Source organism: Saccostrea cucullata, unplaced genomic scaffold (genome assembly GCF_032062105.1).
Source record: "Saccostrea cucullata isolate Sc308-1 unplaced genomic scaffold, CSIRO_AGI_Scuc_v1 ctg4740, whole genome shotgun sequence".
In the NCBI taxonomy this organism is placed as follows: domain Eukaryota; kingdom Metazoa; phylum Mollusca; class Bivalvia; order Ostreida; family Ostreidae; genus Saccostrea; species Saccostrea cuccullata.
In genome coordinates this window covers 23417-35290 of record NW_026930719.1, presented here as the reverse complement: position 1 = coordinate 35290, position 11874 = coordinate 23417, and the positions used below count along the sequence as shown (strand labels likewise).

General features: G+C 31.0%; 1 pseudogene; it reads right to left on the bottom strand.

Moving 5' to 3' along the window:
* Positions 1-202: 202 nt before the first annotated feature.
* Positions 203-11874, bottom strand: LOC134229834 (interferon-induced protein 44-like; annotated as a pseudogene).

Sequence of the window (11874 nt, the reverse complement as noted above, 5' to 3'; positions counted from 1 at the left end):
CCTAAATGTTGACTTTCAAAAAAAAACATTGTGATTTATTTGATTCTTTTAAAACAGTCTATTCTTTGTATTGCTGTACAGGTACAATACTTATTCATGTATGCATGCCATTGGGTTTAAATTGAAAGATTTCGATTCAATACACAAATCATCTGTTAACAAAAAGGAATGATAAAATACACAAAAACACAATTTTTTCCTTTCTTCTTTTTACTCTCAAATTTCTTTTCAAATTACAACTACAATCACAAACATTTTTTCTAAGTTTCAATGATACACTGCTTATAACTCTCTTGATGGGGGTATAAGCAACATGGAGCATATAAGGAGGCAGAAAAAGAACATCTTTTTATATTGAGCATACTGTAAAAGTATAACTCATAAGGTCTAAGATTTTCAATATGAAGCATACAAGTAGAAATCATACAAGAAATCAATCTTCATTATATGAGTTCCAGAATCAAAAGTCTGAGGTGCAGTGGTGCAGAGCCTTTTTTTTAGCCTTTTTTTTACAGCTAGGAATAATATATGTTCGAATATAGTTCTTCTGAATCATAGACACCCATATGGACCAAATGGTGCAATGACAAAAATAGCAGAACAAATTTCAATAATATATTTTTCTCAAAATGCCAGCTGTTCTAAGAATTTCAAAAGTTATTGAAATGTCACTCTTTTGTTATGAAGATAAGATATAGTTCCTGTTTCATCCAATAATTCTACGGATATAGATTTATGTCAATTAAATAAGTAGATAGATTCAACGGTATATCTACATTACTTGTTTATTAAAGAGGAATTCAATCTTTAATATTAAGCCGTTTGGTTTCTTGCTGCAGTTCAAATTGATTTTCCAGAAAATCGTCGGCAAACGACAAAGTTTTTCGCAAGGCTTTTAAAGCCAGTATATTTATGTTGGTTTTCAAGCAAACTTCCTTTTCATAATTCTTCACCGGAATTACATGTGATCTTGGTATGGCAATTACATCTGCAATTTTGTTTACAATTTCCTCAACGGGTTTGCTGAAATATACATCACTGATTTCTTTGTCAACCAAAGGGCATATCCTGTCAATCTTCGTTACATAAACAAGAAGTGGAATTCCTAAAACGAAAAATTGTTTAGGCATAAGATTTTTTTTTAAAGCGAATTATTGCAAAAACGTCGGTAACAAATAAATATAGTTTAGAAATAAAACGTGCAATAAAAGACCTATTGTGAAAACTTTATTAATAGGTTCAAAGTGAATAAGATCAATTATTTTACAATATTACTTTGTGCATAAAAATATGTCAATAACAAGAGAGACTTGAATGCTATCAAATCTGATACCAGCAAGAAATCTAGTGGCAGTCTTGTATTATTGTTTACGGTCAATTCGAAGAAAATTCTGATATCCCCTCCACTGAAAAAAGGGAAACGGTTTCCAATTGGAATTGGATATTTTTTTTTTACAAAATACCTTTATTGTCTATGAAATAATTACTTCAAATATTTATCAAATTATTTTAGAGGCATGGCTTGGTTTCAATATCCCTTTCCGTCCACTCTTCTTTCCCATGGCATTAAAACGGAATGCAGAACAATGTTATAGATAGATTAATACACTAACACGCTAATACCATCTTGTGCGCCATAATCTGATAAGAACGGCTATGGCCACAGTCACATATACCATTTCTGAACTGAGGCAGAGCCGCAAAAATAACTCTTTTTTACGAATAAACCCGAAGAACTCGAGCTACCTACATGTACTACACAGCTGTAAGACTATCAGGCTCAGAAAATAGTTGTCAGATTTCTATGCACATTACATTCCCTTACACGGTACTCACTTGTAACTGAAAAGCGTTTTTAAACTAGTTTATATGATTCATATAAAACAATTTTTATCGTGTATACCATAGGAACATTTAATACAACAACAACAACAAAGGCAAAATAGGCGTTTCATAAAAATACCCTTCTTTATATTATCTCTTTTATACTGAAAAGTTGGATATTTTTTCGTATGGAACAATTAGTTTGTGCATTTACTACTGATTTTACCTGTGAGATTCATGATACATTAGTTTAATAAATATCATTTGTGAAGAAATATCCATTACGTCCATGCATAAGTTAAAAGCAGGGATTAGGGTGGTGTGGGGTTTAGATTTGGATTTCTTCCCCACGAGTATCTGTGGCATTAACTAAATCATAAAAACATAATTATCTGAATACTGTTATATTTACCCCTATCGATGGTCATGCTTCTTGTTTCCCTCAGCTTTTTTAGAATTCCCTCCGACATCACATCAAACGTGCTTCCATCCACAACGAATACAACTACATGCATTTTATCTTTCAGAGCTGGATGCTTCTGAAACCCAGGAGTGTCAACAGAGGCCTGGGCCACAGGATTAAACTTAGAATAGATTGGATATTCATTAATGAAAATTGTTAGCTACATGTAGTCACATCCATGCATATATATCATTAACAACAAGAGACACATGGGCCACATCGCTCACCTGAGAAGCATCAACCATTTTGTTCTTTACAAGATTTCCCTCTTGTAATACATATTGCAACCCCACCCTACCCCACTGATTTTAATTTAGACATTGTGAAATCTACACTATCTCCAGAATGCTTCTTTGTGCACATAAGTTTCAGCTATTCTGGACCAGTGGTTCTTGAGAAGATTTTCAAAGATTTTTCCTGAATATTTCTATGAAAAATTTTGATTCCTATCGTGGCCTCGCTCTACCCCAAGGGGTCATGACTTAAACAATTTAGAATCTACACTACCCCAGGATGCTTCCATGAAAGTTTCAGCTTTTCTGGACCAGTGGTTCTTGAGAAGAAGTTTTTCAAAGATTTTTTTCCTATATATTTATCTGTAAAACTTTGATTCCCCATTGTGGCCCCGCCCTACCCCCTGGGGTCATGATTTGAACAATTTATATTCTACACTTCCCAAGGATGCTTTCATATAAGTTTCAGCTTTTCTGAGAAGAAGATTTTTTAATGACCCCACTCTATTTTTGTCTTTTTTAATTATCTCCCCTTGTGAGGGGATTTGGCCATTCATTTTAACCATTTGAATTTCCCCTAACCCAAGGATGCTTTGTGCCAAGTTTGGGTAAAATTGGCCCAGTGGTTCTTGAGAAGAAGTCGAAAATGTGAAAAGTTTACAGACGGACAGACGGACGAACAGACAGACGGACGACGGACAAAGTGTGATCAGAAAAGCTCAGTTGAGCCGTCGGCTCAGGTGATCCAAAAATGAAGAGTGTTCCCCGTAGATTGGTACAAATATTGTCCTGTTCTTATTGGAAATAAGGACATTTGTATCTAGTATTCATATAATTCACGTACATATATTTATCCTTTGAAATTGCATTTTAAGTCGAATGAAGGTGATATTACACATGTAACAAATGTATTTAAATTTTAAAGTGTATCGTGGTATATACAAGTAGAACATATTTAGTCTTTTTTATTATAAATTAAACTTATTTTTCCCTTTAAGAATAATTGATAAATACATTTGTACATTAAAGACACAAACTTTGTAGTTGTTTGGTAGATTTCCGTCCATGCTGAAAGCCATATCTTCATATTTAATACACAAGTTTTCTTCCAATCCTCGCATGTCGCACAATCTGAAGTTTAAAAACTTCTTTGTGGCAGGATGCCTGATACGAAATTTGTTAAACTGAAACAAAACAAATTTCATTCAATTCCATTTAAGAAAATTATCAGTAAACCGGTTAATATACAAGAATATGTTATATTTTCTTATAATTGCTAAAACTGCGTAAGTATGGTGCTTGTATAAAATAATTGAAGGGAAAAATTCCCCCTCATATAAAATTAAGTGAATTTAATTCAAACAAATGATAGCATAATTATACAAAAAAGTCGTTTTTCACAACAATTGTCAGAACTCGAGAGGGAAAATTTAAAGCGATTTTACACTTGTCGTTAGGCTGTGTTCAGAACTTCCTGTCCAGGCCCGTGATGTCATTTCTCCTTTAAATATAGAATTGAAAGTATTCAACAAACTTGATTTCCCAGCACCAATTTGTCCAACTAGCAGGATGTTTGCTTCAGGAACTTCAACTTCTTCTATGGGCGCATAGTCTACTACGTAGTTTTTAAGTCCAATAAATGTCTTAAAAAAAGGAGAAGTGAAGAAAACTCGATTTTTCCGATAGAAAAAATGAACAAACTCTTTTCTTTATGGTTATTGAAATGATTGTATGATATTTCTTACATGTGGATGCACATGCAATCATGTAAAATAAATAAAAAAGGCTTGCTTACAACGATAAATGTTTTCCTAGTTTACCATTAGGTTATGACATTAAACATTCTCAATATAAATGAAATTATAATAGAATTTTCAGTGTATGCCTATTAACATTATTCGTTATTAAATTATCAATTAGGCAATAATTATTTTGCTTATGTAAACAATGATAATTTTATTAAAATTGCTTTCTTCCAAAGCTTTTTTTTCCAATTTGAAAGCAAACAAAAGCATGGAGTAATCTTAAGGATGGATTTATCTCATGTCTTATAAATGCAGAATCTTAATTGTGTGTAAATTTTGTGATCACTATTATGAAATGAAATGCATTCCTCTTTATTATTCTTCGTAAATATTCGTAATTATATATTTTTTAATGGTTTGGGACAATACCAGTTTTTCTGTCGAATACGAAATTTTAAATTCACTAAAAAAAAGCACTACATTTGATAACAAGGAAACATGTCATGTGCTTTTAATTGATTGATAAGCGAGTGCACGTGCTAATCAATCATTTTAAAAGTTCAAAAATCAAAGATTTTTCCGACATATATTCTACCTTAAATAGAAATGGATTAAATATTACCTAAGCTGATAAAATAAACAATAGTGATTTTTTTTTTCTTTACTAGTGAAACTAGATATGAACTTCTCATTTTACGACTTGCATAATTTATGGAGACGTAAACAGTAAAAAAAAAAAAGAATGCATATATCTGTAGTATTTTTTTATTCTTTTATTTTGTCGATGGAAGGATATCTCGACTCAGACACGAAACAGATATTAAAGTAAATAATGAAACATATATTGATGTTACTGAGATAAAAACGAAAATTCCTAGGCAACCCAAGTTATTACAATAAAGCTACTCCTAGAATTTTAATAATTATATTATTTTTTAGTAATTTGAATTATCTTCCTTTAGCTAAAAAAATGTTGATACTTTTCTTGTATTATGTGTTTAAAAGTTGCAAAAGAAAACTATTAATTTGATATAAAGCTTCTGAAATTCTTTATAAACGATAGTATATTACCACTAATTCCCAGACAGGTGGCTCTCTCCAAGGATAACAGATTCCTGGTCCATCTGTTTAATAAAGCACATTTGGAACAATATTAAGTGTCAACCACTTTTTTGATTACAATTATGAATTATCACTGTAACGAATAAGATCATGGAGTCTTAACCCTTTAATACAACATTAAAATTAATCTTAGATATGTAGAAGACAAGAAATGTTATATAAATCTTTCATTTATTACCTTAAACGAGGTATACCTCTAGGTCGAAGACATTATTATGTCCGTTCGCTATTGATTGCGTGTTCTCTTCACCAACATCATAGTGACTACCACAAAATAAGCCGTCTGTGTACAGTGAATAATGCCCAGATGTTTTCTCTAGAGAACCACAAAAGGATCTTAAATTTTCGAACCAAGGTCCATGAATGCTGTACACTGCAACATTTGAACCTGCAGTCGATTTAATTAAAGGAAATTTATGGGTTTCCATTTATCGTTACTGAGAATCTTAAACAGAAATGACTTTTCGTCTCTTATCCATTTGTTACTACTATTCAAGCTCTGTGACGCGTAACCGCCGTACACATTGTTGTCAGTGTTGTAGAAGATAGTCACCGTAGGTCCCTTGTTGTCACATAGTGAGTGGAACTTCTGAGGGGTACACCCATGGAGACTAATCCTGTACAGAAGCTCTAAATGACATTCCTTCTCTATCCATTCTGATATCTGGTTTTGTATTCTGCATTTGCAAATTCTAAGCATACCGCTTTCTAAGAAAAAATAATAATATCATAATGGATTTTAATAATGATAATAAAGTAAAAGTTGAATTCCGTTCAAACAATTTTTCATCTTGATTATAAATATAAATGAAAATAACCCGGTACATAAAATATTTCTTTGATTAGAGAGAAAATAATCATTTATTATGCATTTTAATGGTTTCTAAGATTTTATCTTCCATGTGTGCTTGGAGTTTCCCATCAGAAATCTGTCGTATATCTCATCATATGGTATCTAATTATCATGACTTACTAAATCATTGAAAATTCAATGATTTAGTAACTCATGATATATTTACAAAGTCTCTATCTTTTTCCCTTACATATATTATGTTTAATACCGATAAAAAAAATCAACGTTAATCAAAAGAACTACAGTATTTTTTTTCTTGAAAAAATATGTGCTAAAAATTATCTTGGTCAACAAATGAAGCAATACTAAAGTTTCCCACATATAGCTTATTACATATTTGTACCTCAGTATATACAGATTTCTTGACCAACTTGAACTGCTGTCCCATGACTTCCATTATTTAAACGTACAATGACGTTCATATCAATAGTACAATATATCATCGAATAAAAATCCCATGATATTAAATAATTATTTCTTCATGTTTAAATGTATATAAGCAATAATTTGTTTTTGTTAGTAAATGAATTAACGTTGCAGTTAGCGTAAAAAAAACGATTACAAGGGTTATACACGCCTACTTTTTTCTGCAACGACTATATATTATTTTAACTCCTGTACTAACAATCATAGATTTTTTTGTTTAAATAACTCGATAAAACGAGATACTCAATCTAAGAAACAAATAAAACATATATATATACCTTTACAAAGAACGTTCTCCAAAAATGTTTTACTTTTGTTTTAGAATACACGGAAAACAAATTATGTACGGTAAGCAGTTAAAATCAACAAAACATATAAATTGTCCTGTAAATAAGGGCACGTATATAGGTATTACTTTTCGCTCAGCAACGAATAAAGATTACTGTAAGCATGAAGATGGACACCTTTGTAATTGATATTGATGATGTGCCCATTTTGTATGAAAAATTCTGCTCGTCAAACGTCAAATTAAATTATATAGATGATTATAGTAAATTGTATAATATTGAATGTGCATCCAGATCATTTTCCGTTTCTCAGGATCTAGCTTCTTCTAAATTGTCATCTGCGTATATACGTGTTTTAAGAAGGGCTGATAGTGCCAGGATGTTGATTAGAAAAATGAATGCACACTTGTGTCTTTTTCATTGTTCTTCACGGGAAAAAGGTGTTATCAACTATAGAATCCATTGCCTGAATGCAAGTGAAGCTATTGAAGATTTTCTAAGCTACATAAGGACGAATCTTATCGAGTTTCGTGATATCGACTGCGACCCCCAAAATAAAAACGTGACATGGTAACAGCTTTAAACCGATTGCTAGTATTTAATTTTTACGTGTAATTTTGTACTGCAATTAATTAATGATTTATTTATTTAATATTATAAATATATGTACTAAAATTCATTACTCATCATTCACCACATTGAACAACAATGGAAAGTAGATTTTTTTTCCTTGGACAAATTAGGGATTCTTCACTTGAGTGTTGTATTTAAGGAATTTACCCCGATTTTACCCTGAAGATCTTTTTAAATAAAAGAAATATATATATTTATTAATATTTCAAGTTTAAATCCAATAATATCATAACAAGTGACAGGACTGGTACCTACGCAAACCGTTTCTTAGCCGCCATTTATTTTTGGAAGGGAATCGCTCGCTCGAATTGAATATTACTCGTTGACGGCGACGGAATATGGAAAAAGCAGGACTTCAATTGATAACATGTAGCTATCATCCAATCAGTAATCTACACAATTGTGTTGATAAATACATTTGCATGTAGGTCATTATCAGTCGTAGTATACAGTTAAAGTATATCATTGAGCAAGCGCTTCAGGAAATAGACTTGCTCTTGGAGAAAATCACATATTCAGATCAGTAGGCGTTTCAGATAATGTTAATTTCACATCAAAATCAAAATATTCAGAAAAGTATTCTGTCGCATTTGTGTGAAATTAAAAGGCTGCGCAAAAGTCATGCGCACTCGAATTAGACTAGGCCTTATTAATCCGGATATCAAATACCAAGGTCTTTGTATCATCACCTGCATACATAGTTTATATTATTAAGTTGATTCGATATGCAAGAGCATGCTCTAGCCTACCTATGAACAATTTCTAAACCGAGGTAGGCTAATGACAAATAATTTAATTGAACAAGAATATAAGGAGTTTCGTTTAAAGTCATAATTTCGTAAGCTCTATCGTCGATACAATGACCTTGTCGACGAATACAATTTATCACTGAGTCAAATGTTGACTGAGTTTTCCGATACTAATTATTAGTCCACTATTTGTTCAAAATGAATTTTACTAATCTTGACTTTCAAATTTGTTATATGTTGCTTTGTAAAACTTTGATCACATATTGTAATGCCACTCTACCCGGCATCAAAATTTCAACAAACTTCAACATGCATTGTACCCTTTCGGTGGATGCTTCCATATTAATGTCTGACAATTGGTTTGTTTTTTTCTGATTAGATGATTTCTACAAATTTTGTTTATGTATTTCTATGATATTGACATAATGCCCTTCCTCTACTCCCTGGGGTCAAAACAGACCTGAACATATACAGTAAAAGTGGATGCTTCCATCTTCTTATAACTATAATGGTTTTGAGTGTGAAAACTCTGTTTGATTTTATTGACCCTCACTATTCCTTGGGTTCATGATTTGAAAAAATATTAAAATATATTACATGCAATCATGTAAAATAAACAAAAAAGGCTTGCTTACAACGATAAATGTTTTCCTAGTTTACCATTAGGTTATGACATTAAACATTCTCAATATAAATGAAATTATAATAGAATTTTCAGTGTTTGCCTATTAACATTATTCGTTATTAAATTATCAATTAGGCAATAATTATTTTGCTTATGTAAACAATGATAATTTTATTAAAATTGCTTTCTTCCAAAGCTTTTTTTTCCAATTTGAAAGCAAACAAAAGCATGGAGTATTCTTAAGGATGGATTTATCTCATGTCTTATAAATGCAGAATCTTAATTGTGTGTAAATTTTGTGATCACTATTAATAAATGAAATGCATTCCTCTTTATTATTATTCGTAAATATTCGTAATTATATATTTTCTAATGGTTTGGGACAATACCAGTTTTTCTGTCGAATACGAAATTTTTAAATACACTAAAAAAGCATTACATTTGATAACAAGGAAACATGTCATGTGCTTTTAATTGATTGATAAGCGAGTGCACGTGCTAATTAATCATTTTAAAAGTTCAAAAATCTTGTAGCAAAGATTTTTCCGACATATATTCTACCTTAAATAGAAATGGATTTAATATTACCTAAGCTGATAAAATAAACAATAGTGATTTTTTTTTTCTTTACTAGTGAAACTAGATATGAACTTCTCATTTTACGACTTGCATAATTTATGGAGACGTAAACAGTAAAAAAAAAAGAGAATGCATATATCTGTAGTATTTTTTTATTCTTTTATTTTGTCGATGGAAGGATATCTCGACTCAGACACGAAACAGATATTAAAGTAAATAATGAAACATATATTGATGTTACTGAGATAAAAACGAAAATTCCTAGGCAACCCAAGTTATTACAATAAAGCTACTCCTAGAATTTTAATAATTATATTATTTTTTAGTAATTTGAATTATCTTCCTTTAGCTAAAAAATGTTGATACTTTTCTTGTATTATGTGTTTAAAAGTTGCAAAAGAAAACTATTAATTTGATATAAAGCTTCTGAAATTCTTTATAAACGATAGTATATTACCACTAATTCCCAGACAGGTGGCTCTCTCCAAGGATAACAGATTCCTGGTCCATCTGTTTAATAAAGCACATTTGGAACAATATTAAGTGTCAACCACTTTTTTGATTACAATTATGAATTATCACTGTAACGAATAAGATCATGGAGTCTTAACCCTTTAATACAACATTAAAATTAATCTTAAATATGTAGAAGACAAGAAATGTTATATAAATCTTTTATTCATTACCTTTAACGAGGTATACCTCTAGGTCGAAGACATTATTATGTCCGTTCGCTATTGATTGCGTGTTCTCTTCACCAACATCATAGTGACTACCACAAAATAAGCCGTCTGTGTACAGTGAATAATGCCCAGATGTTTTCTCTAGAGAACCACAAAAGGATCTTAAATTTTCGAACCAAGGTCCATGAATGCTGTACACTGCAACATTTGAACCTGCAGTCGATTTAATTAAAGGAAATTTATGGGTTTCCATTTATCGTTACTGAGAATCTTAAACAGAAATGACTTTTCGTCTCTTATCCATTTGTTACTACTATTCAAGCTCTGTGACGCGTAACCGCCGTACACATTGTTGTCAGTGTTGTAGAAGATAGTCACCGTAGGTCCCTTGTTGTCACATAGTGAGTGGAACTTCTGAGGGGTACACCCATGGAGACTAATCCTGTACAGAAGCTCTAAATGACATTCCTTCTCTATCCATTCTGATATCTGGTTTTGTATTCTGCATTTGCAAATTCCAAGCATACCGCTTTCTAAGAAAAAATTATAATATTATAATGGATTTTTATAATGATAATAAAGTAAAAGTTGAATTCCTTTCAAACAATTTTTCATCTTGATTATAAATATAAATGTAAATAACCCGGTACATAAAATATTTCTTTGATTAGAGAGAAAAAAATCATTTATTATGAATTTTAATGGTTTCTAAGATTTTATCTTCCATGTGTGCTTGAAGTTTCCCATCAGAAATCTGTCGTATATCTCATTATCTGGTATTTAATTTCATGATGTTTAGACGTTTTCAATGATTTAGTAACTCACAATATATTTACAAAGTCTCGTTCTTTTTCCTTTACATATATTATGTTTAATACCGATAAAAAAAATCAACGTTAATCAAAAGAACTACAGTATTTTTTTTTTCATGAAAAAATATGTGCTGAGAATGATCTTGGTCAACAAATGAAGCAACATTAAAGTTTCCTTTACATTGTATGTAGCTTATTAAATATTTGTACCTCAGTATACAGATTTCTTGACCAACTGTTGTCCCATGACTTCCATTATTAAAACGAACCATGACGTTCGTATCAAAAGTACAATATTTTATCTAATAAAAATCCTATGATTTGAAATAATTATTTCTTCATGTTTAAATGTATATATGTATATTTACATTCGTCGTGTTTTTCTACTATGGCAACGGCGAAAATGATTTGATTACCATTTTCGTGTATACTAACACTTAGAAATATACACAGAGAAACATGCGTTAACGTGACGTCACATTATGAGGCTGCAGCGACGTTGGTAAAAACGCAACGACATAGGGCAGCGAGAAATTCAATATTTGAATTTATAGGGCAGCGAGAAATTCAAATATTGAGTATATTTTAGCTCCTTCCAAACATGTAAAATGTAAATATAAGGAATGTTTTTAAAGTTAGTGCTAATTATTGGTATGTGATTCAAACAGACTTGCACGTAGGCATATCTAACATGATGAGAAATTTCATAAGAATTTTTTTTACGTTGAAATAACTCGATAAAACGAGATACTTATTCTAAGTAAAAAACAAAACATTATACCTTTACGAAGAGCAAGTGTGAAACGTTCTCCAAAAATGTTTTACTTTTGTTTTAAAATA